Consider the following 25868-nt stretch of genomic DNA (forward strand, 5'->3'; position numbering starts at 1 on the left):
CCTTCCCCCCATGTCTTCCATCTCTCCCCTCCTAAGCTTTCCTGCTGAGCTTTGGATCATTTAATGCGGCGAAGCAAACCTTTGGCACCCTGCACTTCATTACTGGACACCACTCTCAACTCTTAACTGAATCCTGAATCCTCTGAAGACACTGGATCCGACTTGGCCCTTTTCAATGGATTTGGTGGGTCGATCCTTGCAACCCCATAAAGATTTGGACTGGCAACTCCTTTATACTTCATGCCACTTGTGGGCCATTTGTCCTTTATCTTCCTGTAAAAGCTGTGGTGCCTCGAAGCCTGTGCCTCTCCTGGTAGCTGTGAATTCTTGACATCTGTCTACCCTTGATGGCCCTTGTTTGACTTTTTTAAAATAATGCTCGCCGATATTGACTGCTTTCTCCTTTTTCTTCTGGCCTCCAGCACTTATGAAGCAGCACAGCTATTTATTGTCCTGCTATGTCTCTGCTTGTTCTTTATAATGCCTGAACCTAAGGCTTCTCTTTCCCGGTTCACACCTCACATCTCTGCACTTCTGTATGGTGGACGTGGGGACGGGCTGCCCGGCCCCTCTACATGGAGGGCTTTGCTACCATGGCTGCTGGGAGTACAGACAAGACAAGGGGCAGCTTTCAGCTCAGCCCAGCATGGCCTCGGCCACTGAGGGGGCTCTCCTGTGAGGTCCCACCCTTCCCAGGCCACATAGCCAGTGACTGACTGATCACAGCAGAGCACAAGGGCCGGGTTACTCTGGCCATTTCCAGGACAGCTCACAGTGCGGGCAGCCTGGCAGCTCAGATTCCTTCTTTGCTGAGCCCTCTCCCTCCCCCGCACCGCCTCTGCAGGCAGATGCCACGTGCACTTCCCAATAAACATCCTGAGCATGAGACTCCGTCTCAGAGGTTCTCCCTGGAAAACCCGAACTGCAGTGCGCGGGTCTCCAGCCTCCACGGCTTCCTTTTCACAAGCAGAGCTCGCTGTGGTGATCTGATCCGTGGGACGGACATCAGTCACCCTCAGCACACACGCCTGTCTCTCCTGTTTAGGTCTCCATTGTGAAGTTTTGGGGTGGATATTCAGGCTCTTTCTTTCCATTTCCATTTGGATGGTGCATAAACATCTCAGATTCAAGGCAACGAAGACTGAACTCATTTTAAACCACCCTAGTGTCCACCCCCAAGCCTGTGGCTGTCTGTACAGGTCCCCACGCTCACTGAGAGGAGCTACCTGGTAAACTCACTCTCCCTTGGGCTGTAGAGGGTTGTGTGAGCACGGGCAGCAGGGACACCCTGTTTATTAACAGGGAATTAGGCTTTGTAATTGTGCCTTCCTCGCCTCCATTAAAATTACCACACGGTCCTTACAAGTACAATTTATTCTACCCTGGTGCTAAATAGATAATTTTTGTCTACTATGATTATCATGGTACCAGTCAGTTGTTAATCACCATTCTTATGCTTATTAAATGCAAGTATCATATTTTCTGACCCTGTAAAGATAGACTCCCAGTAACAACAACAACAAAAAAGAGGTTATGGCAGGGACTTGGTATAAAATAATGTCTAACTGGGGGTAATTAATTCTTTCTTTGAATCTTCATGATTCTTTGGGGGATATATCTCCTGTCAGATTCTCTCCTTTGGCAAGTGTGCGTCTCTGAAAAGTTTGACATTTTAGTGCCCCTTAAGGCTGCTTTATAGGCATAAATGACTATAATTTTAAACTTTTAGTAACTAAAGAAATACAGATATGCAAAATGCCCTTTATTTTAATCTCACCACTCTCAGACACCTGTTATCTTGAAGCACTCTAATTAAACTTTCAACATCTTTGTGCTTAAAGGAATATCCTGTTCCCAGTGTAGGCGGTTTGCATTTATACGTTCTGACAAGCTGCTTGGTACCAGCCAGCCAGAAGTGATGAATAGTCTCCGCAGATGAAAATGTAAATTTGATTGCAGAAAACAACCTACAAAAATTCATGCTTCTGTATAATCTAGGTGATTAAATGTTACTTGTTTCAAAGCTAATGTTTCTGACACTTTCAATTACAGCTTTTGGAAGTTTTATTCCAAATCATTTAAACTATTTTAAATAACTCTCCTTTTTAGGCTTCACACATAGGGATGCCTGTTTGGCATCAATCTCCAATGTTAATTTGGAAATAATCTCTGTCCAGTCTACAAGATTCATTTGGTATGGAAATAACAAAGTTTAAAAGCTAAACGTGCAATCCTTTCTCTTCTGAGAAAATGTTGGGTCTCAGTTAACTACTACTGTCCTTTTTAAAAAATTGTGCTTAAAAACCACATAAAATTTACTATCCTAACGACTTTTTAAGTGTACAGCTCAGTAGTGTCAACTCTATTCACATTGTTGTGTAACCAACCTCTAGAACTTTTTCATCTTGCAGAACTGAAACTCTACATGAATTCCTCGTTTCTCTCTTCCGCCTGCCCCTGGCAACCACCATTCTGCTTTCTGCTTCTCTGAGTTTAACTATGTTAGAAACCACACATGTGTTGGTGTCTTTTCTTATAGGACAACAATAATAGTATTATACACAGCAGTAACAGTAGTGAAACTGGGTTCCCGGACACCTGTTATCTTGTGTGTGTGTGTGTGTGTGCGTGGGGGAGGGGGGTCTTCCCACACACAACACCAAGCACTTTCCTAGCACCAGCAGGGTGTCCAAGGACTCAATGCTGATGCTATCGGCCGGCAGACAGGGCCAGATGCCCCAGGTTAAGGGCTCCGACCTACAAGATTGCCCCCCAGCCCCCACTCCAGATGCAGGTCACAAGCCCTGGGCACTTACCTGTGCTTCTGACCTACCAGCTACAGATTGGAGGTTGCCACGACTTCTTAGGTTCGATTAATTTTCTAGAGTGGCTCACAGAACTCAGGACAACACTTACATTTATTAGTTTAATAAAGGAAACCGTAAGTGATACAGGTTAACAGCGAGATGAAGGGATATGGAGGGAAGGTCCCAGATAAAGGCGCTTCTCTCCTCGTGGAGCTTGGTGCCTGGCTCCGTGGCACGTGGAGGGGTTCTGGTTTCCTAAGCCTAGAAGCTCTCTCTCCCGCAGAGAAGCAGGGTCCAAGAGGGTGATAAGCTCTTCTCAGGGGGTTTCGTGAGGGCTTCATTGCATAGTCATGACTGATTAAATTATTGGCCACTGGCTAATTTACCCTCCTTTCTCTGCCATTGGGGGAGGGTCCACAAGTTTCTCATTAACATGACCAAACACCCATTTCACCTTTAAAGGCTCTGGTGTTTTCAGGAACTGTGGATGAAGATCAAATATACCTGGGCAATACACACTTGGTCATATGAATGACCAAGTAAGTATTTCTTATGACTCATTATATCGCAGCTTAGAAGTGAAATCATGCCGTCTTTTTTTCTGGGTTGAGTTACCACACTTAGCATAATGTCCTTAAGATTCATGAGGTAGGATTGTAGCATGAGACAGGACTTCTTTCCTTTTTAAGGCTGAATAATATTCTATTATATGCATACACCATGCTCTTTATCAATTCATCTGTGGATGGGCATTTGAGTTGATTCTGTCTCTTGGCTATTGTGAATAATGCTGCAATGAATATGGGTGTGCAAATATTTCTTCAAGATCTTGCTTCAGTTCCCTTGGATGTATACCCAGAAGTGGGATTGTGGCAGTTCTATTTTTAAATTTTGGAGGAAACTTCATACTGTTTTCCATAAAAGCTGCACCATTTTACATACCCTCCAAGCTATTGTCCTTTCTATGACAGATTTATGAATACTGAATAATGTTAGTAATTCTCAAAGAACAATAAAATACCAATAATACAAGATTATTAGACTGTCATGTAACTGAACTTTCAGTAGTTTGCATTAGTTTGAAAGTGTAAATTTAGTAATGTGCCAGTATGCCACTGCCTAGGTTTTGTTTTGTTTGAATTCATGAATTTAGAGTGTCAGAGCATTGTTCTCCCATAAACTACCATAAATGAGATTTCTGTGCTATCCAAAGAAATCATAAACAAAGGAAAAGAGAGGAAACTGCCATTTGCAGGTGCCCTCAGTCGGACAAAAATTACGAAGAAGCTTCTAAAGGGGGTTGAGGTTGACCGATAATGCCATGAAATGAGCCATGAAAGAATCATTTAGTATTTCGTTTGCTATTTCTATTTCAGGTGAGAAGTTTAAAGTAGGACATCCAAAGATTTTAACATTCAAGATTAAAGCAAAAAGCTAAAATAGAAGAAAAATAAAATTGCAGAGATGGATGTGTCCTGGTTTTCTTTGTGGAGCTTCTAACCTTTTCTGAGAAAGGTCACTAAAATAGGCTATACACTTGCTAAAAGCAAAAACTTTATCTTATTCACTGATGAATGCGTTCATTTATTTGGCACACGAATTTCAGTGCCAACTCTAGTAGGCACTGAGCATGGCACTAGGACCAAAAAGGAAAATGAAACCAAACACAGTCCTTGAACTTCTGTGTCTCCACTGCACCATCTAGTTTTCAGATCAGTACCCTCAGGAAATATAGGTTGACAGATTGAAGGACAAAATCGAGGTTATAGAGTGAGGGAAACAAATAGGACCACACCACAGAGACTGTAAGAGATCATATAAGAAAATATTTCCACCTAACATTTGTCTAGCCTCATCTTGCTATAAATGCTTTAGCCAAAGCGTCCCTTTGATACAAAAACAGGTCTCAGGTGGACTAAGTGTTCTCAGCCTGAAGGCTCAGGTCTCCAAAACATGGACAATGGGTATAAAGCAGAGCAAACCTCTCTTCTTTGTGGTTTCCACATGCCCTGACTTACTAGTTCCTTAACAGGTTGCTCCCTGAGTTGGGGTAACACCTTCATAGACAGGTATACAATATGCTGTAGCTAATTTTAAATGCACAAATGCCTTAAAGAATGTCAAAGATGGAAGGGAAATGCCTCAGGACACATCAGATGGAATCATAAACATTCATAACATCCCAGAGCAGCACCAAGCCTGGTCTCCTGCCTGATATCCTCAGATGCACTTACATGTGAATAGGAGACACAAATTAGTTTCCTTAGAGATACTTATTCTTAGATCTTAGCTGTGCTAATGGTGATTTATGTAGGAAGAATTGTAAAAACGTGTCCTTGGTTAACCATCTTATGAAAGCCTATTTTAAGTTACTAATGAAAAGATTGAGTAAGTATGTGTAAGTCTGTCAACAATACTAAAAAAGTTTAGTTTTAAAAGTCCACGTTTTGGTATGGTAACCCCATAAAATACGGAATCTTTGGTTAGACATGAATTTCAGATAAACAGTGAAAAATGTTTTGGTATAAGTATGTCCTGTAAGACATGGGATATACATATACTAAAACATTTTTCTGTTTCAGTGACTGGAGGTAGGAATGAGGTGTGATTGTAAATGGGCACCGGGCATCTTTTTGGGGTGATTAAAATGTTCTAATATTGGATTTTGGTGGTTCCATAATTGTAAATTTACTACAAACCATTGAATCTTATACTTAATATGTTGTATGTTTTTGAAAATGGAATGGTTTACAAATTATACCTTAAAAAATAGCTATTAGAAAATGCCCATGTTTTATTTTAGATGACCCAAGGCTAACATATTTTTATTGGATGGCTGAACTCCATCTTTCTTGTAGATTCATTGTGAACTGCAAATGGAGTCAAGAATGCAGAGATTTGTAAACGCTAGAGTACTGTAAACACAAAGTAGCATACTATTATTTCTCTTGTTAATTGCACGTTGTATATTTCATTGTTTTATATTGCTATTAAAATTGCTTCATCTGTAATACACCCTTACTAGATGTTAATCTCTGGACCTCAGATTTTAACTAGTTCAAGGTCACATCATGACAGGGATAGGGTCACCCCACCGGAAGTCTGACCCGCATGACCCCTAGGGCAGTGCTGTTTCAAAACATCATGTGTAATTAAAGGAGAAAATAGTCATACTTACCCTTTTCCTCCATCTTTTCATTTGGACTATAATAAAAATTTACAGATGGAGATAAAAACATCTAGATACGTTGCTTCAAAATGACTGTGCAGAGATTTTTTTGTGATGGCCACTTGCTTTTCCTTTAATCATTCAACAGTTTCTCACTGCAGGCCGACCACGTGTGGGATGTCACGCTGGAGATGCCCAGATGATGAACCTGGAAACACTGCCTGCTCTTATAGAACTCCCAGTGATAGGGACACTTTCTAGAATATTTTTTTCCATTTTGACCCATGTTATTTACTCTTGCTTCTATACAGATACTCATTGGCTTAAATGGTTTGTTAGGAGAGGCTTTTCTTTATTTACAGTAATTCATCCCATTATGCCCCATAATCCCATTCATTGAAAAGGTTTGATTCTCAATTGTGTAAGAATTATCAGTTACTGTCGAATATAAAATAACTATAGGCAGACATCTCTGATCTCTTAAATTCTCATATGTAGTTTCCCAGTACATTGTCATAAAAGTTAATATCTTTTCAGTATATCTGATTAAAAATAACCCTGACACATTGTGGGATTGGAGGAGCATTGTGTCAAGGGAATACGGAACTTTATTCTATGCTATTCAATGGAAGGGATCAGGCAAGCAGCTTCCTGCAGGACCCCAAATAATTATTTAATATTATCTGAGTAGCAGTTGACTTGGGATTTCTGAACTGATGTGATACGAAGTTAAAAGATCTCCAGTAGCAACTGACAAAACAGTTATGATTTGCCTCCATGAGACTAAGGAGAAATGAAATTCCTGAAGGAGCTGAAATTTCTCCCAACTAGGCATTTATTATAATTATTATTTTTATTGGTACTCTTGGTATTTCTAATGGATAATGTTACCATGGAGTTTTAAACCAGTGAGTGTTACTGATTGACATGAAGACGAGTGTTTTTAATAAAGAACACATAACAAAAAATGCTTTTCGGGGAGAGCTCTGATGGGGGCAGAAATTATTGCTTTTATATTCTAATATATTTTTAAATATTGTGTTTTCCAGTTTCTGTATACATTTGAAAACATTCTAGGTAGTAGATATATTCTTCAATACACTTACTTTTCTTAGTTTCACTTTTTAAGAAAGAAATTTATGACAACATGGATAAACCAGGAGGGCATTATGCTAAGTGAAATTAAGTCAGACAACAGAATGACAATTGTCAGATGATTTCACATATATGTGGAATCTAAAAAACAGAACAAACGAACAGACCTGAAATAGACTCATAAACAGAGAAGAGACTGGTTGTTGTCCTAAGGGAGAGGGGAGGAGGTTGGATGAAATAGGCAAAGAGGGAAAGGAAAGTAGTAAGAATTTTGATATCTTGATCTGGGTGATGGTTACGTGAGTGTAGACACATGACAAAATTCATCAAGCTGTACACTAAGATTTGAGATTTTATCGTATGTACCTCAGTACAAAAAAATCTTAAAAAGTAAAATGTAAAACCATTTTTAAATAAGTATCAATGTATGATATTTAGTGTTGGTATTTTCCAAGTGTCCTTCAGGGTGGCATTCATACTGAAGGAGCCCAGCATTATCTAATAGGAGTAATTTAGGAAGTCATCTCACAAATTCCCACGATAGGTCTTTTTTGGTATGATTTGAACAAAATTCCACCCATCCATGTTTACTGGCATTCAGGACTTAGCATTAATTACAATATCCCCTAGCCATTTATGGATTTACTGTTTATTTAATATTGTAGTTTTAACTTCAAAGGCTGATGACATGTGGAAATTTGCATATGTTTATATCACAGCCCGAGGTTGGTATTAAGGGAATGGGTTAGTGGGCTCTTGAGTGTTGTTGGGCTGGCATCCATATCTCTGGTTGCTCATTCTCCACTCTTTTGAAATAACAAAACTCACTTCCTTTTCAAAAAAAAGAAAAGATCCCCAATAGAAAGCCAATTGCTTGTCCTGTATAATGCAAGTAATATGAAAGTGAGAAAGTTTTATTTTTATTTGGAATTTATGTTTTGCACGAAGTAAGTACTGGAATGTTGAGTTCAGTGCTGGCTCTGTTCTATCACAAACAGTAGTGTCTATTAGCCATACTGTAGGAATAAAGGAAAGCAAGAAATAAATGTAATATTTATTTTAGAGGCAGAAAAATTTTAAATGCTAAATAATAACTTCAGTGCTGATTGGTCACTTTACTATTTTAGTTATATTTCACTCAATTTTATAGTGTAGTGGTATTCACACATTTAGGTCTTTAAACATATTTTACTCGAATGTTATGACTGTACTAAATATAATTTTGTGGTTTGTTTCATTCTCATTTTATTTTGCTTACATGTCTGTTTATTTAAGTTTTAAAAATTCAGAAGAAAAAAATGACTTAAAAAATTGCTAAGAGGTTGATTACCAAAGTCACGATATGAGTTAGTGATATTTGTTAAGGATGCAAAGAAGCAATAAGCAAGTGTTTTTTGCAATATATTTTGTTTTTGAGATAACACCAGGAAGGTAAAGTTGGATCATGTTTGGATACCTTAATGTCTCAGTAGAAGCATCCAATATAGATTAGTTACCTCTGGTTTATTTTTTCATTCCTTTCTCCCAATCTCCTAGTGGTTCATATACAGAGAATAGAAACCAGTTGGAAGTGGTTGTGTCTATGAATACATCATGATGGGCAGGAAAGAATCCTCAACAAAACTAAGTTTGTTAAAGGGAACTCTTGTAGTTTCCTAGGGCTATTGTAAAAAAGAACCAAAAACTGATTGGCTTATAATAACAAAAATTTATCTTCTCACAGTTTTGGGGGGCTAGAAGTCTGAAATCAAACTGTCAGCAAGCAAATAATGCTCTCTCTGATGAGACTAGGGGAGACATCCTTCCTTGCCTCTCTAGCTTCCGGTGTTTCCCAGAAATCTTTGGCATTCTTGGCATAACTCTAGTAACATGGCTATCTTCTCCCTGTGTGTCTTCACACTGTCTTTCTTCTGTTGAATGTCTGAGTCCAAACGTCCTTTTCTTCATGAGGACACCAGTCACACTGGTTTAGGGCCCACCCTAATGATCTCATCTTAACTTGGTCAAATCTGCAAAGACCAGGGAGTGACATCAGAAAGATGGCAGAATAGGAAGCCTCAGACCCTCAAATTATCTAAAGTCACAGAGAAAATTTGGAAAGCAGCAAGAGAAAAGTGGCTCATTACATACAAAGGAACCCCCATAAGACAGTAAGTGGCTTTCTCAGCCAAAACCTTGCTGGCCAGAAGGGAGCAGAATGATATTTTCAAAGTACTGAAGGGAAAAAAAAAACTGGCAACCAAGAATACTATATCTGGCAAAACTGTCCTTCAAACGTGGAGGGATAAGGACTTTGTCAAATGAACAAAGGCCAGAGGAGTTCATCACCATTAGAGCTGTCAAAGAACTACTACAGAGTCCCTCAGTCTGAAACAGAAAGTTGCTGAACTTCAACATGAAAGTATACAAAGGCATAAAGCTCAATAATCAAAACAATAATACAAACAAATACAGAACACTGGTGGTGCATTAATCACTTTAGAAGTTAAAAGACAAAAGTATAAAAATGACCAACTATAAAATATGTTAATGGTACACAATATAAAAATCAATAATAGTCAAATGTTACTACATGAAGCTACAAAGCTTCTGCACAGTGAAGGAAATAATCAGTAGAGTACAAAGGCAAACTATGAATAGGAGAAAATGTTTGTAAATCATATATTTGATAACAGGTTAATATCCAAAATATATGAAGAACTCCTACAGCTCAATAGCAAGAAAAAATTACCTGAATAAAAAATGGACAAAGGAATTGAATAGGCATTTCTACAAAGAAGATATATAAATGGCCAGCAGTAAAAGATGCTTGACATCATTAATTATTAAAAATGTAAATCCAAGTCACATCAAGATCACAGCTGTTAGGATGGCCATTCTCAAAGAACAAAAACAAACAAAAAAGACAAAAAACAAAAAATAGCAAGTATTGATAAGGATGAGTAGAGATTACAACCCTTGCGCATTGTTGGTGGGAAAATAAAATGGTACAACTGCTATGGGTTTTCTAAAAAATGTAAAAATAGAATCACCATATGATCCAGGAATCCCATTTCTAGGTGTTGATCCTAAGAATTAAAATCAGGATCCTGAAGAGATATTAGCACTCCCACATTTACTACAACATTATTCACAATAGCCATGATGTGGAAAACAACCTAAATATCCACAAATGGATGAAAAAATAAATGAAATGTAGTATATACATACAGTGAAATATTATTCAGGCATAAAAAAGGAAAGCCTATTGTGTTATTGTATTAGGGTTCTCCAGGGAAACAGAACCAGAGACTTGTAAGGAATTGGTTCTCGCAATTATGGAGGCTAAGAAGTCCCAAGATTTGCATTCAACAAGAGATCCAGGGGAGTTGCTGATATTGTTCTAGCCCAAATTAGAAGGTCTTAGAACCAGGAGAGCCACCGAATAAATTCCAGTCTGAAAGCCTGCAGGCTCAAGACCTAAGAAGAACCAGTTTTTCAGCTCAAGTCTGAAGTTAGGACAAGACCACATTTCCAAATTAAGCAGTCAGGCGGGAAGGGAGTTCCTCTGATCCGGCCTTTTGGCTCTTTTCCGATCTGCAGCCGACTCCGTGAGGCCCACCATATTAGGGAGGCCAATCTGCTTTACTCAGCCTACTGATTCAAAGGTTAGTCTCATCCTCATAGAAACCCCCAGTCAAAATGACACATAAAATTAATCGTCACATCTGTCACATGCTACAACATGGATGAATCTTGAGGGCAGTATGCTGAGTGGACTAAATCCGCCACAGGAGGAAAAATACTTCATGATTCCACCTCTGTGAAGGATCTGAAGGAGTCAAACTCATTGAAGCATCAAGCATGGTGTTTGCTGGGGTGGGGGAAAGGAAAATGAGAGGTTGCTGTCGAACGGGTATAGTTTTAGTCATGCAAGATGAAAAATTTCTAGAGATCTACTAGACATTGCAGATCTGATAACATCGTGCCTGTAGTTAACCATACTGTACACTTAAAAATTTGTTAAGGGGGTAGATCTCTTGTTATGTGCTTTTTATCACAGAAAGAAAGATGATACGAATGAGTTTTGTACTATCTGCTCTTATAGATCATTGAAGTCCATTTTATTTAAATCATTCAAGTAAGGCCCATGAACCACCTTTTCAAAATCTGCAAAGTCCCCATTTCCAATGAAGGTCACATTCTGAGGTAAATAAGGGTTAGGATTTCATCATATCTGTTTTGGCAGGGCACAGTTCAACCTATAACAAGTTCAATTCATCATTTTTCTTTAATTACAAAAATGTTATTAAGGCAGGTGTTATGGACTGAATTGTGTCCTTCAAAAATTCACAGGTTGGAGCCCTAACCCTCATCTGACAGTATTTGAAGATGGGGCCTTTTATGGAGGTAATAAAGGTAGCTGAGGTCATAAGTTTAGGACTTTAGTGTCTTCAGGAGAAGAGGAAAGACATGGGCACTCACTCTGCACATGGGCAAAAGGGGGGCCGTGTGAGGACACAGTGAGTAGGTGGCCATATGCAAGCCAGGAAGGGAGATCTCACCAGACTCTAACTCTAATACTACCTTGATGTTGGGCTTCTAGCCTCAGAAGTGTGAGGAAATAAATTTCTGTTGTTTAAACCACCTGGCCTGTGATATTTTGTTACGACAGCCCTAGAAACTTAACATTGAAATACCGTATTTGTTTTCTTGTTTTCACATATCTTACATTGGTCTTTAAATTTGAAGAAGTGATCAGTTTAAAGAAGGACAAAGCAAGGAAAAAGAGTAAAAGAGGAGAAACAATTTGCAGCCTTTTAATAGTGTGTTATAGTTATTTATTTGTTATTCTGCTACTGTTAGCAATTTCTCAAAAAATGTCCTGGATTCATTAGGACTATAGCTCTGCAGACACAAATTATTAATTAATTGTGTAGGCTGTCCATCAAGTCAATTGCTAAGCCAAGAGAAATATTTTTTTCTTCCTTTTTTGTCCACACTTAATGTGCTTATGATTGAAGAGAGTTAAAAAGTAACAACTCTGAATAAAATGCCTATGCAGAAAATCTGTAAATTTTATTTAATTTATTATCTCTAATATATAAACTAATGTTTAACATCAACATTCACTATCTCTAATATATAAACTAATATTTAACAAGACCATGCTTATTGGAAATAAGCATTATTTCCAATTAGCATTCCTAGTTCCAACCTCCTGCTGAATCTAATTTTAACTCATTTGTCATATATAATATACATGTAAGTTTGGCAGTATGTTAGGTGAATTCTAAAGATGGTCTCTTGAGATTCCCATCCCCTAGTTATCCAATCAAACACTAATTTTGGTACTTCTGCAAAGGAACTTTTGTAGCTATAATTAAAGTAACTAATCATCTGAGCTAAAATAAGGCGATTATTCTGGGTTATCTCAGTGGGCCCCTTCTAATCATGCGAACCCTTGGTAAGCAGAGGAGGAAGGCCTGAGGATTCATCAAAGATGCAGCAGCAGAGGAGGGGAAGAGGGATGAGGGAAAAGGGCCCGGAGACCTTGAGAAGGACTCAAAGCCACTGCTGGCTCTGCATCGCATGCAGCGACTGTTTGCAGCCTTGAGAACAATCCCCAGCTGACAGCCAGTGGGGAATCAGAGATCTGAATCCTCCAGCTGCGAGGAACCAGATTCCGCCAGCAGCCTGCGTGAGCCTGAAAGTGGATTCAACTCCGCAACTTCCAGAAAGGAGTGCAGCCTTGCTGACACCTTGATCGTGGCCTTAGGAAACTGGAAGCAGAGAACCACCTGACCTACAGAGCGACCAGACTTCTGATCTAAGGAACTTTGAGATAATAAATAGGGGTCATAAGCTGCTCTATTTGGGTAATTTGTTACAGCTGCTGCAAAAAACTAATACAGGCAGTTATAATTATAGAACATTCTTTCAATGCCATAGTGTAATTTTTTTTACCCATTTAATATTTAGCAATATATACTATTGCAAATTATAATCTTAGTGTCTCTATATTCATAATTTAGGGATATGACAACAAGAAAAACAAGCAAAAAATCAGCAACATAACAGGAGAAATAAAACTATTTTACTTTTTGAAAACTACCATTAATAAAATGAAAAGGCAAGCCACATATTGGGAGACAGTATGTGTAATACATGTGCCTCACAAAGGACTATGTCCACAATATGTAAAGAATTCTTAGAATTCAATAAATGAACCAACCCAATTAAAAATGAGCAGAAGTTTGTAATAGGTTCTTCACAAAGGAAGGCATACATATGGTCAATAAGCATGTGGAAAATATTTACTATCATTAGCCATCAGGAAAATGAAAATTAAAATCACAATGAGATGTCACATACACTCAGTCAAATGTCTTTAAAAACAAACAAGATGCCAATTGTTGGCAAGGATGGGAACATCTGGAACTCTCATACATTGCTGGTGGGAGTGTAAAATGTTATAATCACTCTGGAAAACTATTTAGCAGTTTCTTATAAAGTTGAATATACACTTTACCTTTAAACCCAGCAATTCCACTCAGGTATTTACTCAAGAAAAAAGAGAGCATATGTCCACAAAAAGCCTATACCCACATTTTAATAACAGCTCTATTCATATTAGCAACCCATTGGAAACAACCCAAATGTCCCAAAAGATGATCAGAGAAATAGTGGTATATCCATATGATGGAATATTTCTCAGCTATTAAAATAATAAACTACTGAAACAAGGAGCAACACAGATAAATCCCCATGTATTATGCTAAATGGGAAAAGTCAAATACAAAAGATCATACACTCAGATTCCACTTACATAAATTAAACCTCTAGGAAAGACAAATACGTAGTGACAGAAAATAAACCAGTGCTCCTGGGACTGAGGATGGGGGCAGAAATGGAACGAGAAGGGTCACCAGAGCATGTTGGGGTGATGACAATATTTTACTTTTTCCTTAGGCAGCATTTACACACATTTACTTTTGCCTTCACTGACTTGTACACACTTGATGGTATGTAAATTATACCTCAGTAGAGTTGAGTTTTTTTAAAGCAGAAAAATGACGGTAATGATGACCACTGGATTGGTTTTGGGTTGAATCCAAAGCTTGATTTTCAATGTAAAGAAAAATCTGACCACAGCTTTAAGGAAAGTATTTCTGCTGCATGGTTCTAACCAGACCATCATTTTACCCCACTGACAGATTGAGGAAATAAAGTGGGAAGCCTTTCTCTGCTCTCTACCAAAAAGAAGGCTCTGTTTTACATCCTCCTGGCCCCTCCAAGCTATTCTAGATTGACTCTAAACCTTAGGAACCGGGAAGATTTGGTAGCAGGAAACTGGGTGCTGGTTGTGGGCCAGGAAAAGGGAATGATGGGAGATTGGAGAAAAGGCTCCTGGGATTTCAGATTAAACCTTTAGTTACAGCTACTTGCTGCTAAGATCTTGCTGCTGTCATGCCCAGAAGGAAATTGCATCTGGGCACAGGACCGCAGGCCTGGGTCTGCAATGCTTTCAGTTGGTTTCTGGCCAAACATACAAGATGGTATTTGGCTCTATTATACATACCAGCGCTATGATGAGTCATCAGCTCAGAAATAAGTTTCCTGGTTTCAAATCTTGTCCCGAAGATAACATCATTTTTCTTCCTTTGACTGCTTTTGCTTCATGTGAGTGTGAATGAATGTGGCCTCACTAATACAAGCCTAATATTAATATTAATACTTCAGCAGTATTCAAAGTTCCTTTTCCACCTTCCATCTCAGTTTGAACATCATTTTCATTGGGAGGGCTCCCCTGACTGCTTCAGCTAAAGCAGGCATCCCTGGCCCCACACCCTCATGGCACACTCAGGCACATCACCCTACATCATTGTGTGCATTGCACTCGTCAATATCTGAAGCCATCTTGTGCTTATTCCTTACCAGTCTCCTCCTGTTAGAATGACACCCCATGAAAAGAGGGACCTGGTCTGCCTGTTTGTCGTGCCCGGAAAACAGCACTCAGCTCAAAGCAGGTACCCTGTTAATAGTTTGGAATGAATTTAACTATACCATAGAGGGAGAATTTTTTTTTTTTCATTGAACACTGTTTTAGTATAGGTGTGTCCCATATTTATTATAAAGACTTTTTAAAATATTTAGTGTGATTTTTTTTTTGAGAGGGCATCTCATATTTATTGATGAAATGGTTGTTAACAACAATAAAATTCTGTATAGGAGGGTCAATGCTCAATGCACAATCATTAATCAACCCCAAGCCTAATTCTCAACAGTCTCCAATCTTCTGAAGCATAACGAACAAGTTCTTACATGGTGAACAAGGTCTTACATAGTGAATAAGTTCTTACATGGTGAACAGTACAAGGGCAGTCATCACAGAAACTTTCGGTTTTGATCATGAATTATGAATTATAAACAGTCAGGTCAAATATGAATATTCGTTTGATTTTTATACTTGATTTATGTGTGGATCCCACATTTCTGAGGGAGAATTTTTTAAAAGACCAGTTATATAGAACCTACATTTAAATTCTTCCAAACCTTTCTATTCACACTCTTGCCGAGTAAAATTCATTTAAAACATGACATTGTGTTCCACGATATTTGTCACCTACTGATGAGAGGTCTGTAAACACAGTTGCCGAAATGCAAACTGCTTCGTTTTTACTTTCATTCCCTTCAAAAGATATTTTAAATTCTTAAAGTAAAACTAAAGTTTAGTCTCTGTGGATGTTTCTAAAACTACTTAGTTATCAAGCAGATATACACATATACTTTATGCAGGAATTGAAGAACTTCAGTTGAATTTTTGCCCTTTTCATGGTTCAGAGGTTCCTATTTCAAAACTGTAAATAAAAGTTAACTGAAACACGGAAATATTCGGAGTGGAATCAACTAGTGAGTAAAATTGTAATAAAGAGAGGAAAATGTGAGCAAGAAGAGGGGCTTTTGCATGTTGTCTTTCTTTGATTTATTGCTATGAGGGAAAGAAAAACGTAACGATGATTCAACAATTCCAAAAACTTTGACCGTTTCAAACTATTTAATGAAAAAAGCCCACACTTCTAATAGTAGAAAAATGCAGCATGCAGAAAAATACAAAAACAAGACTCCGTCTTTACATCAGCTTAAAAAGGAAGACTGAATAAAATTCTCAGACAGCGCTCACTTTGAGTGGAGGTTCCTCCTCGGCCCCTGGGCTACATTAATCAACTCAAATTTGGGTCTCATTGTCTCTGGCCTCCCTTCACTCTACAAAAGCTCGGTGTCAAACCTGCGTGGGTTATCGTCATGGGTTGAATTGAGTCCTCCAAAATTATGTCCAGGTCTTAACTCCCGATACCTGTGAACGTGACCTTATTTGGAAATAGGGGCTTTGTAGATAAAATTAAGTTAAGGATCTTGAGCTGAGATTAATCCTGAGATTTAGGTGATCCCTAAATCCAATGATCAGTGTTCTTATAAGATAAAGAAGAGGGGGAGTTGAGATACACAGACACAGAGAAAATGCAGATGGGAGGCGAGATGGATGATGTGTCTGTGAACAAGGAATGCAGAGGATTGCCAGCGATCCAGGAGAGAGGCCAGAAAGAGGCATGGAAAGAATTCTCCCTCTGAGCCTCAGGAAGGGCCCCCGCTGCCTGGATTTTGGATTTCTGTGAAAGAATGCATTTCTGTTCTTTTAAGCCACCCAATTTGTCATAATTTGTTATGGGAATAACACAGGAAGCACAGGGAAAAAAGTTTTGTCATATTTGATATATTTGTTGTTTCTACTGTTGTTTTTAGAAGTTTGCCAAACACACATTACTTGCTTTTCCCCTTGGGTAATAAGCTTCCCAGTTCCACCGACCTTGGGGCTATACTGATACCGACTTTCATTTTTATATTTGGCTGAGGACCACTTCCTAACGATTGATTTAAGATCATTCTGATATGTACTAAAATCTCTATTAAAATTAGTACATTCCTGAATTTTCTGATGGCAAATCTAGTATTATCTTATTTCTCACGGAGCATGTAACATCTTTGCAAAGATCATGCAACCTCCGCACAATCGCAGATATTTGGTGAAGCAGAGGTTGGCTTTTTGCTCCTTCAGCCCATTTTCTCATAGACTGAAACATAGAGCCAGGCGACTTCTCCCAGTTTCTGCCTGAGTTATTGTGGCTGTGTCATCAAGTCCAGCCAATGGGAGTGAGATATATGCCACTCCCAGTCCTGGAGGGCACAGACTTCCCATATGTGACTGTGCATGCCCTTTCTCTTTACAATGACTTAATTCAGACAAGTATGGTGACCTTAGAAGCCAGCTGGTGACAATGGTAAAGAGAAAACATAAGAGGAGGCAATGACCCAGTATTGCTACTTGGAAGAGAGCCTCTGGTGATTCAGGATCACGCATTTTTGACCTCACATACCTGGCAAATACGATTCTATCATTTTTGAGCCATTATATACTTCGGGGTCTGTTTTTATAGTAGACTGCCTACCCTACATAAAGCAGTTGAAATTTTGTAATTTGATGGAAGGACACGTGATATTAGGGTAAGATAGGTGTTGTTTAGAGCTGGCCATGGTTTTCAATGTTTTTTTCAGGGGAGGGTGCTTATAAATGTAAAGTACTGTTATAAATGTAAAGCTAACCTTTCTTTTCATTTATATACTCCTGTTCAAAGGTGCACAAACCAGGATAATTGTATACCACAAAAACCATGTTCTGATTTGAATAATTGCTATTTTATTTAGAATTAAAAAAAAGAATGTGTCTAATTTCACCAATCACACAACTTAGATATTGCAGGAGAAATTTCTTATTAATAGTTAAAAGCAATATTATAAGTAAATTCAAGATATTAATAGCTTTTAAGAAAATATCTAAAAATGGAGATGTCCTCAAATTCATGAATAAACATAACTGTTCTTGCAACTATATTTCTACTGACTAATATTCAAAAGCACCATAGGAAAAGACATGATAATTCAAATTCCTTTTATGCATAAGTGGTTCCTACAAAATGTGATCATTCCTATGTAGGAGGGATAAGGAATTTGGCAGAATTTTTGGAGAGTATCAGAAACATAAAATAAGAAGAATAAGGAATATAAGAAAAATCAGTAGGGTTCTGTTAGAAGTCATTACTAAATCTTGAAATTTTACTTGTATAATCACATTGTTTGTAATAAAAGCCTTTTGTATTTCATAGGAGTATAACTAATGGCTGTAACGTATATTGTCCATCTCCTAGAATAAACGAGACTAAAGTGATTTTTGAGCCTTTTCATTCCAGAAATGGAACGGAGAATTGATTTCCATACAACAGATTCGTGTGGAAATAAATCACTCAACGGTCAGGTATGCTTTGCTTTCTGTCATTTGTATCCTTTGTGGACAAGCTATTATTTATAGAAAAGCGTGACTGGTCTTCAAATGTGGAAAAGATACATGTATTTTCTTATACATTTTTGTAAACTAGCACAAGAAAAACTCCATTAACCTGTTAAACCAGAGTGATAGCTTTCCAGATAATAGTTTATCAGCTACTGGGAATCCGCCAATGCTAGGAGGCAGGCGACATTTGCATGTTTGCGTCACTGATAATCAAAATGGACTCCTGATTGCTGCTTGCATTCCAATTGGTTCAATTTTTGCCTATACCAAAGTTTTCCTTCCAGTATCAAGCAAGAAGTAATACCTCAATACCAAGGGAAGTAAGTCAAACACTGCATGATTTGATTTTGATTTTTGTTTCTTTCCTTTCTGTAAAGGTTTTAATGAAATGTTAAACAAAGTCTAAGCAGGGTTTGTAAGCCAAGGAGTGCAGGTTGAATCTGGTCTGCAGTTATGTTCTGGAGGCCTGACCAGGGTCATTGTTTATCTCAGGAGACTGCAAAAACATTTTCTGGATTCGGGCTTTTCTCTAAGCATAGGAAGTTCTGTCACCACTGGGCCAGCATCCTGCTTGAGGGTGATCAAGTGACACTGAAGAGCTGTCACCCACTTTTGGAGAGGAGAAACTTCTATGTTCTCTGGTGGTTTTACCCTTCCTCAGCTTAGATCACGTATTTGCTGTCTGGCCCCTGGTGGCATTCCAGTTTGTTGTGCTCACAGAGGAACGTGGATGGTGTTGGTGGGAGGCTGGGTGAGTGGGGGTAGGGGTGGCAGTGATAAGAAAAAACAGAAATTTAAAAAAAACCCTCGACAATGTAGATTTGCATTCAAGAAAAAGAAAGACTTGATGCTCATGCCATATCAAAAAATGAATATTTATTTTAACAGATTTGATCATTCACAGCACCTGCACTGAAAAATTTAAAAAAACCATAAAACCTTTTATGTTTGCTGAGATCCCTTCCCATGCCTCTCTGCTGTTAGGTTTTCTTTTAATAAGTTGGATAGAAGTTCTGAAATAAAGAAATAACAACTGGCCATTTTAGTATAAATGTATTTACCTTTCTTTCTACCTAAACTATGTGTCAGAGTCTTTCTGTCTTGTTTGGTCAAAATGTACACACTGAAAAAAGAATTCCTCCCTCTTTAAATTAATGACTCTGAATTTTTCAATTTGAATCTCCAAGTTTTGAATTAAAACAAATATAGAAATTTTAAGTAAAGAATAAATAAGTTAACAGATTAATGATCTCTTTAAGCTCTTTGTAATTCTTAATGTCAAAATCACTGCATTTAGGTTTACATTTTGTATATTTCAAACCATTTAAATTGTTGTCTTCCTATGTCTCTGTTTTCATTAATGGCTCTACTGCTAGTGCTTCTTAAAGTGATAATGTGGCTGCACTAGCAGAATAAAAAAATAGTGCAAAGTTGAGGACATAGGAGACACTGGTATTGCATGTTTCATGTTCATTTCTTAACTATGGTGATGTGAGAACTGGGAACTCTAGGTAACACATTAAAAGAAAACAGCATTATTTTGATATGATAGGACAAAGGTGAGTAGAGTCTTACGTCACACTGTTAAATATAAAAGAATAGGATGAGACCATCATTTATAAATTTCTTTGCTTTTTCTACTCAATTTCCCCTTCTCCTTGCTCTTATGATTAGTGTATTTCAAAAGGAAACAAACCCCACCAGAAACAAGAGTGACTTCCTTCCGTGTGGCCCTTCCAGCCATAGATTCTTGGGGTTTTGTCAGGGCCCTGCTCGTGACTGACTGTCCAAGAAGGTTTGCTTTGTCTGGGGAAATTTCAGATGATTGGGGCCTTAAAAACTCCACATCGTAAGAACAGTCCCTCCTATCAGAAGTGGGAATTCCCTCCCGTTTTTGAAAGAGATAATTACCAAGATGGCAAACGTGCCACACTCCTGGCCTTTTCACATTTTCTTTTCCATTGTTCGCTGTTTGGTTTCTGAGTTACCAGTGGATTGAATGTTTATGTTTTTATTTATATACAATCAGTCTGTCATGTTAAAAAAAGAGTAAAGATGGTAAAATATAGAATTTAATGTAAAATAAATTTTAAAATAGGTGGGAAACGAGGTAGCAAAGGTTGGCATTTCTAAATTTCCCCACATTTGTCCCTACTTTTCTTCCCAGTCTTCTCTCCTACCCCTACTTCACTTATAATTTTCACCATAACAGAATCATGCCCTGTGTCTTAACACCTACTGGCCTTTGGCTCTATAATCCCCTATGCCAGGAATATAATCCCTTGCGATGTCCTTTGTAGTCCCACCCAAGAATCCCTTGAAGCCCAGCTCAAATGTTGGTCCTCCATGAAGGCTACCCTAGTCAGTCAACCCAGAATTGAACTTGAGCCTGTATAAAAATGTATGAATCTTCTTTAAGGACTTTATCACATAATCCTTTCATGAGAGTTATTCCCATCTATACTAATCATTCCATCAGGTGTTGAGAATAGAACCTGTTTGTTATTCATTTTATATCCCCTTCATTGTACGCATGGCTAATTTACTCATTGAGAGCTTTTAAGGATGCCCCATATAAGAACACTGTAAGTAAGAACATTATTGTCAAATTCTGAAGTTTTACACAACTGACTTGGAAATTCTCTCTATACTTCACTCTGAAAACTCATTATCTTTTCTTTTTCACTATTGCCATTTCTTTTAAGACTAAATATCATTTTCAGAGGAATGGTAATGTTCAGTTATTTTCTCATTAAATGCCTGCTTTTAGGGAGGACAGGTGATTAGAAGGGTATTGATACTATTACATACATAGTAGAAAGAAGTTATAAACAGTAACAACAACAAAATGTTCAAAAAGAATTATGAAACATCTCCTGCCAGTGAGAGGTCATTAAAGCAACTGAATGCATCTGAAAGCACCAGGTCATGATTCTTTGTAGGGAATTTGGTACAGGGAGTGTGCAATAGCTCACACAGAACAATGTGCAAATCTGAAAGAATATAAAGCTACAGACCATCTGGAAGTAGATATTTGATTTAAACAAAAGATAGCAAAAAAGTTACTCAAATTCTCCCCAAACTGAGTGGGTAACACATGGTGTCAACCACTTAAGCACAGACAGAAGTTGTTTTGGTATAGTGAGTGCCTGGAGTTCTGGACCAAAAGATTACTGAAAATGATCATAGACTCATCACAGATTCAGTGTTTTGTTCCTCTGGAAATACAGTAGCAATGGTACTGGAATCCCACCTATCTTTAGTATGCACAAGAGGACTCAAATTCACTCAATGGAGATAATGCAGCTTAAAATACGGAGGCAGGAGTATACATCTCTATCTTCCACATTTTCTATAATGAGCATCAGTTACCTTATTATAAGAAAAAAGAAACAGTTTGCACCCTAGAACTGTAGGGAACAAAGAAGCAAATGTAATTTGCAGGTGGTTATTCTTTGTTTTGCATCTGCCCTTAAAAACAGTTCGATGTTAGCCTTTAAGGGACTTGGCCGAGTGGCCCTGCGGTAACAACAGCAGATTAAACAGGCAGGTGTCTAGTCTTATCCACACCTTGCTGTGATTCTGACAAACGACTCCTTCTCCGTATTCTTTTGTTCTAAATCCTACTGCTATTTTGGTTTGAATGCTAGAGAACAAATTCATACCCCTAAAATATTAATAAAGATATAAATAAACATTTTTTCATTGTGGGTAAATGAAGCTTATTCTGATATTTTTTTAATATCTAGCAAATTCTCAGACATCAGGCACACAGTAATTGGTCAGTGAATGAGTGGTTGCCTCTTACCTGACTGACTAACCAAGTGAAAGAACAAAGCTCTCCCTGTATCACACCAAGTTGTTCCACGATACTGAGAAGTTGTAGCATTTCAGAATACAGATTGAAGGTCGAAATTATAAGAAAGATCTGGTTAAAAACAGCTGCAGAAGACAATATATGGAAACCAGAAAAAAAACCGAACAATATGGAGTAAGGAGCTGCTGTGATTTTAGGAAAAATGTGATAATGTTGAAGACTTGAAAGTAGGAGCTTAAACAGATATTTGTACATGACTGTTCCCAGCAGCATTATTCACAAATAGGGAATTTATTTTTATTTTTTGGTTTTCCCTTCAGCTTAGTTTTTTAATGCACCTTTTTTTGTTAATTACAATATGTGCAAATCTAATTGCAGTATGTGTGAGCACATTAGATGTCAGTTTTATCTGCTGGAGGTTGCATCCTGTCCCAGCCTGAGTCACCTTGCTGTCATTGTCGCTAGCATTTTCCTGCATTGTGCCCTAGAATGTCCTCTTGCTCTGCTCTGCTGTGCGATCTCCTGTTTTAAACGTCCCTCCCGCAGAGGCTACAGATTGATCATTTTTAAAACATCAAAATGAAGTAATATCAGTGACAAGAGCCACAGAGCCCCCTAGGAATGAAGGCCCTGTTTTCTTTTTATACCAGACATTTAATCACATTTTCTGTTTTACAAGTTATAATTGGTTTTTGATGTCATTTCATGTAAAATAGATTCTCTCTTTTAACATCTATGAGGGACTATTTTCAGTTTTAACGTATTACCTTTCAAGAAGGTAGCAAGGGCGACTGAAGATGTGTTAAATACATATCATGGTCAAATCAGGCAGGAAAAAGTGCCTTTTCACTTTTGAAATTTCAGCTTCATCTATAAAGGCTAAGATAAAACGGGTGACAGGTTTGTAATATGTTCAAGTGGAACAATTTATATTTTATGATTTCTAAGATCAACCAGATGAAATCTTGAAATGTTCAAAGGTGAATTTAATGGCAGTAACTAGCAATGCCAAACAGAATCTTAGCTAAGATTTTTGCTAAATTAACAAGCTGACTTTAACATTTATACGAAAATGCAGAGGACAAAGACTGGCAAAGTCCTCTTGAATCAGAAGAACAAAAAGAGTCAAAATACCAGAAACCAAGATCTATTATAAATCTATAGTAATCAAGGCAGTGCAATATCTGTGCCTGGGTAGACAAGTAGATCCATGGAACAGAATTAGGAGTTCAGAAACAAATCCACACATGATATGGTCATCTGGTTTATGACAAGGAAGTCCTTTAGTGCCGTGGAGAAAGGACTTTTCAATCAACAGTGCCAGTGGGGTTAGATATCCACATGGAAAAATATGTATCTTAACCCTTAAGTCATACACTGTATGCAAAAAAAATCAGCTCCACTAGATTTAAAATCTAAATATAATAAAATAATAAAGCTTAAAAGTAACCCCACCACAGAACATCTTTATAACTGTGGAGTAGACAAAGATTTTTTAAAACAGTACACATGAGACCACATTAAAATTAAGAACTTCTGTTCATCATAAGAAACCATTAAGAGAGTTCAAAACCACACCACACATAGGAAAATGATAGTTACAATACATGTTTTTGAAAAGAAACAAATTAATAAGAAAGAGACAATCTAATAAAAAGTTGTCAAAAAGACTTCAACAGGCACTTTGCAAAAGTGTATTCTGATCACCAGGAAGAGAAGATGCTCAACATCATTAATTATTAGGGTAATTAAAACCATGCTGAGATTCCTCTGTAAACCCCCAGAATGGCTAAATTAAAAAGATTTGCTGTTTGGCAAGGGTGCGGAGAAATTGTCTTCCTGGTGCACTATTGGTGGGAATGTAAAAAGGTGTAGCCACCATGGAAAATAGTATTGTAGTTACTCAAAAAATTTAACATGAACTTCCATGTGATACAGTAATTTTACTTCTGGATGTATATTCTACATAATTAAAAGCAGGAGCTTAAACAGATGTTTGTAAATCAATGTTCTAAACAGCACTATTCACAAAAGCCAGAAGATAGAAACAACCCAAATGTCTACTGATAAATAAATGGATAAACAAATTATGTATTTATCTACAGTGAAATATAATTCATCCTTAAAATGGAATGGAATTCTGGCATGCTACAATATGTTTATTTTCTATTTTACCCACCTACCCCAATCTCTTCCCCATGGTAACCACCAGTCATTTCTCAGCGTTTATGAGTCTACTGCTGTTTTGTTTTGTTTTTAGAATTAGTTGTCTGTCAGGCTCGTAGTCACTCTTGTCAATTCATTGATCAATTCAGCACCTGGTTCATTCTCTTCCTCTGAGTGATTATTTCCATTATTTTTTTTCAAGATTCCAATGTCCACATAGATGATGGTTTGATACTCTTGTTTCTGACATCCTTTACTTTCTAATTTCATTTTTTCCTCAATCCCAGTTCAGCGGAGGAGGCTCCAGGGAATGTAGAGGGTTTTGCAGTTATTAAGTAGTATGGTCAGAGAGACATCATGGAATAGAGGAATTTAAGAAAATACCCTAAGGAAGTGAGGGACCCAGCTCTGTTGACAATTGTAAAAACGGGGTCCAGGAAGAGGAAACAGTTAATTGCAAAGGCCCCCGTACGTAAGTGCCTCCCAGGCTTGTTTGACAAAGTTTCTTGAGAACAGCAACTATATCTTATATTTGGTGGTGGTATTGTTTGTGTCCAATATCTTGTCCATGGGAATAACTAAGTAAATATAATGATTTATAAAAGACTATAGTAAATTCTTGTTTAATAAAATGAATGAGAGAGGGTATTTTCACAGGTCATTAAACCTATTTGGAAATCAACTGTCCACTGAGACCTTGCACTCAAATGAAAGTCTTCTGAACAATATGTAAGAGTATAAATTAAATAAGGAATTAATATTATGTACAATTATAAAAGTGCTTTTGAGATGTACAGTTTGAGGGTTTTATATAAAGCTCATAGAAGATGAGTTTTATATAGGTTTGATATGCAGAATATTTTCTCAAGGGTTTCACATTATTCTCATTTGAATCAGAAGGTTGTTCAAACATTTGGCACTTAAAATAGCAGACTAACCGCCCGTCTTCTCTCCTACAAGCCGCACATTAGTAGTTTTTTAAAATAACCTTTTGATTCTCTAGCTTTCAACCCAGTAAGAATTTTGAGGAATGGAGGTAAGGAAATAGTGAAGGTTAGATTTTATTTCTAGAAATGTATTCAATAAAGCTTTATTGAACGCCTCCAAAATGAGAAAACTCCTAAATCTGACATACCCTAGTGCGAATAACAGACCTTGTAACACAGTAAATATTTTTTATTTGTAGGTTTCTGTAGAACGAGTGAATGAATGAATGAACGAATGAACGAAATTAACCGAGGAACGTGGCTTCTTAGAGGTATCTGGTTTTGACGCCCCGAGTATCAGAGCCAAATTTCCAGTTTTGCTTAGTAACTTCTGGGTTACCTTTGAAGGTGATAAAAAGAAAAAGAAAATGATTAAATAAAACAATAAACATCAATAACTAGATGACGCCTATGCCGTGGCTAATTCTGTCCCCATTCAGCC

General features: G+C 37.6%; 1 long non-coding RNA gene across 1 annotated transcript; it reads left to right on the forward strand.

Annotated features, from left to right (window-relative positions):
• Nucleotides 1-42: 42 nt before the first annotated feature.
• On the forward strand, nt 43-25822 carry LOC118971131 (uncharacterized). Its single transcript, XR_005059412.2, has 4 exons — nt 43-184; nt 14992-15080; nt 18273-18421; nt 25627-25822. It is a non-coding gene; the product is annotated as an uncharacterized lncRNA (long non-coding RNA).
• Nucleotides 25823-25868: the final 46 nt, after the last annotated feature.

The sequence above is a fragment of the Manis javanica genome, chromosome 1 (genome assembly GCF_040802235.1).
Source record: "Manis javanica isolate MJ-LG chromosome 1, MJ_LKY, whole genome shotgun sequence".
NCBI classification, from domain to species: Eukaryota; Metazoa; Chordata; class Mammalia; order Pholidota; family Manidae; genus Manis; species Manis javanica.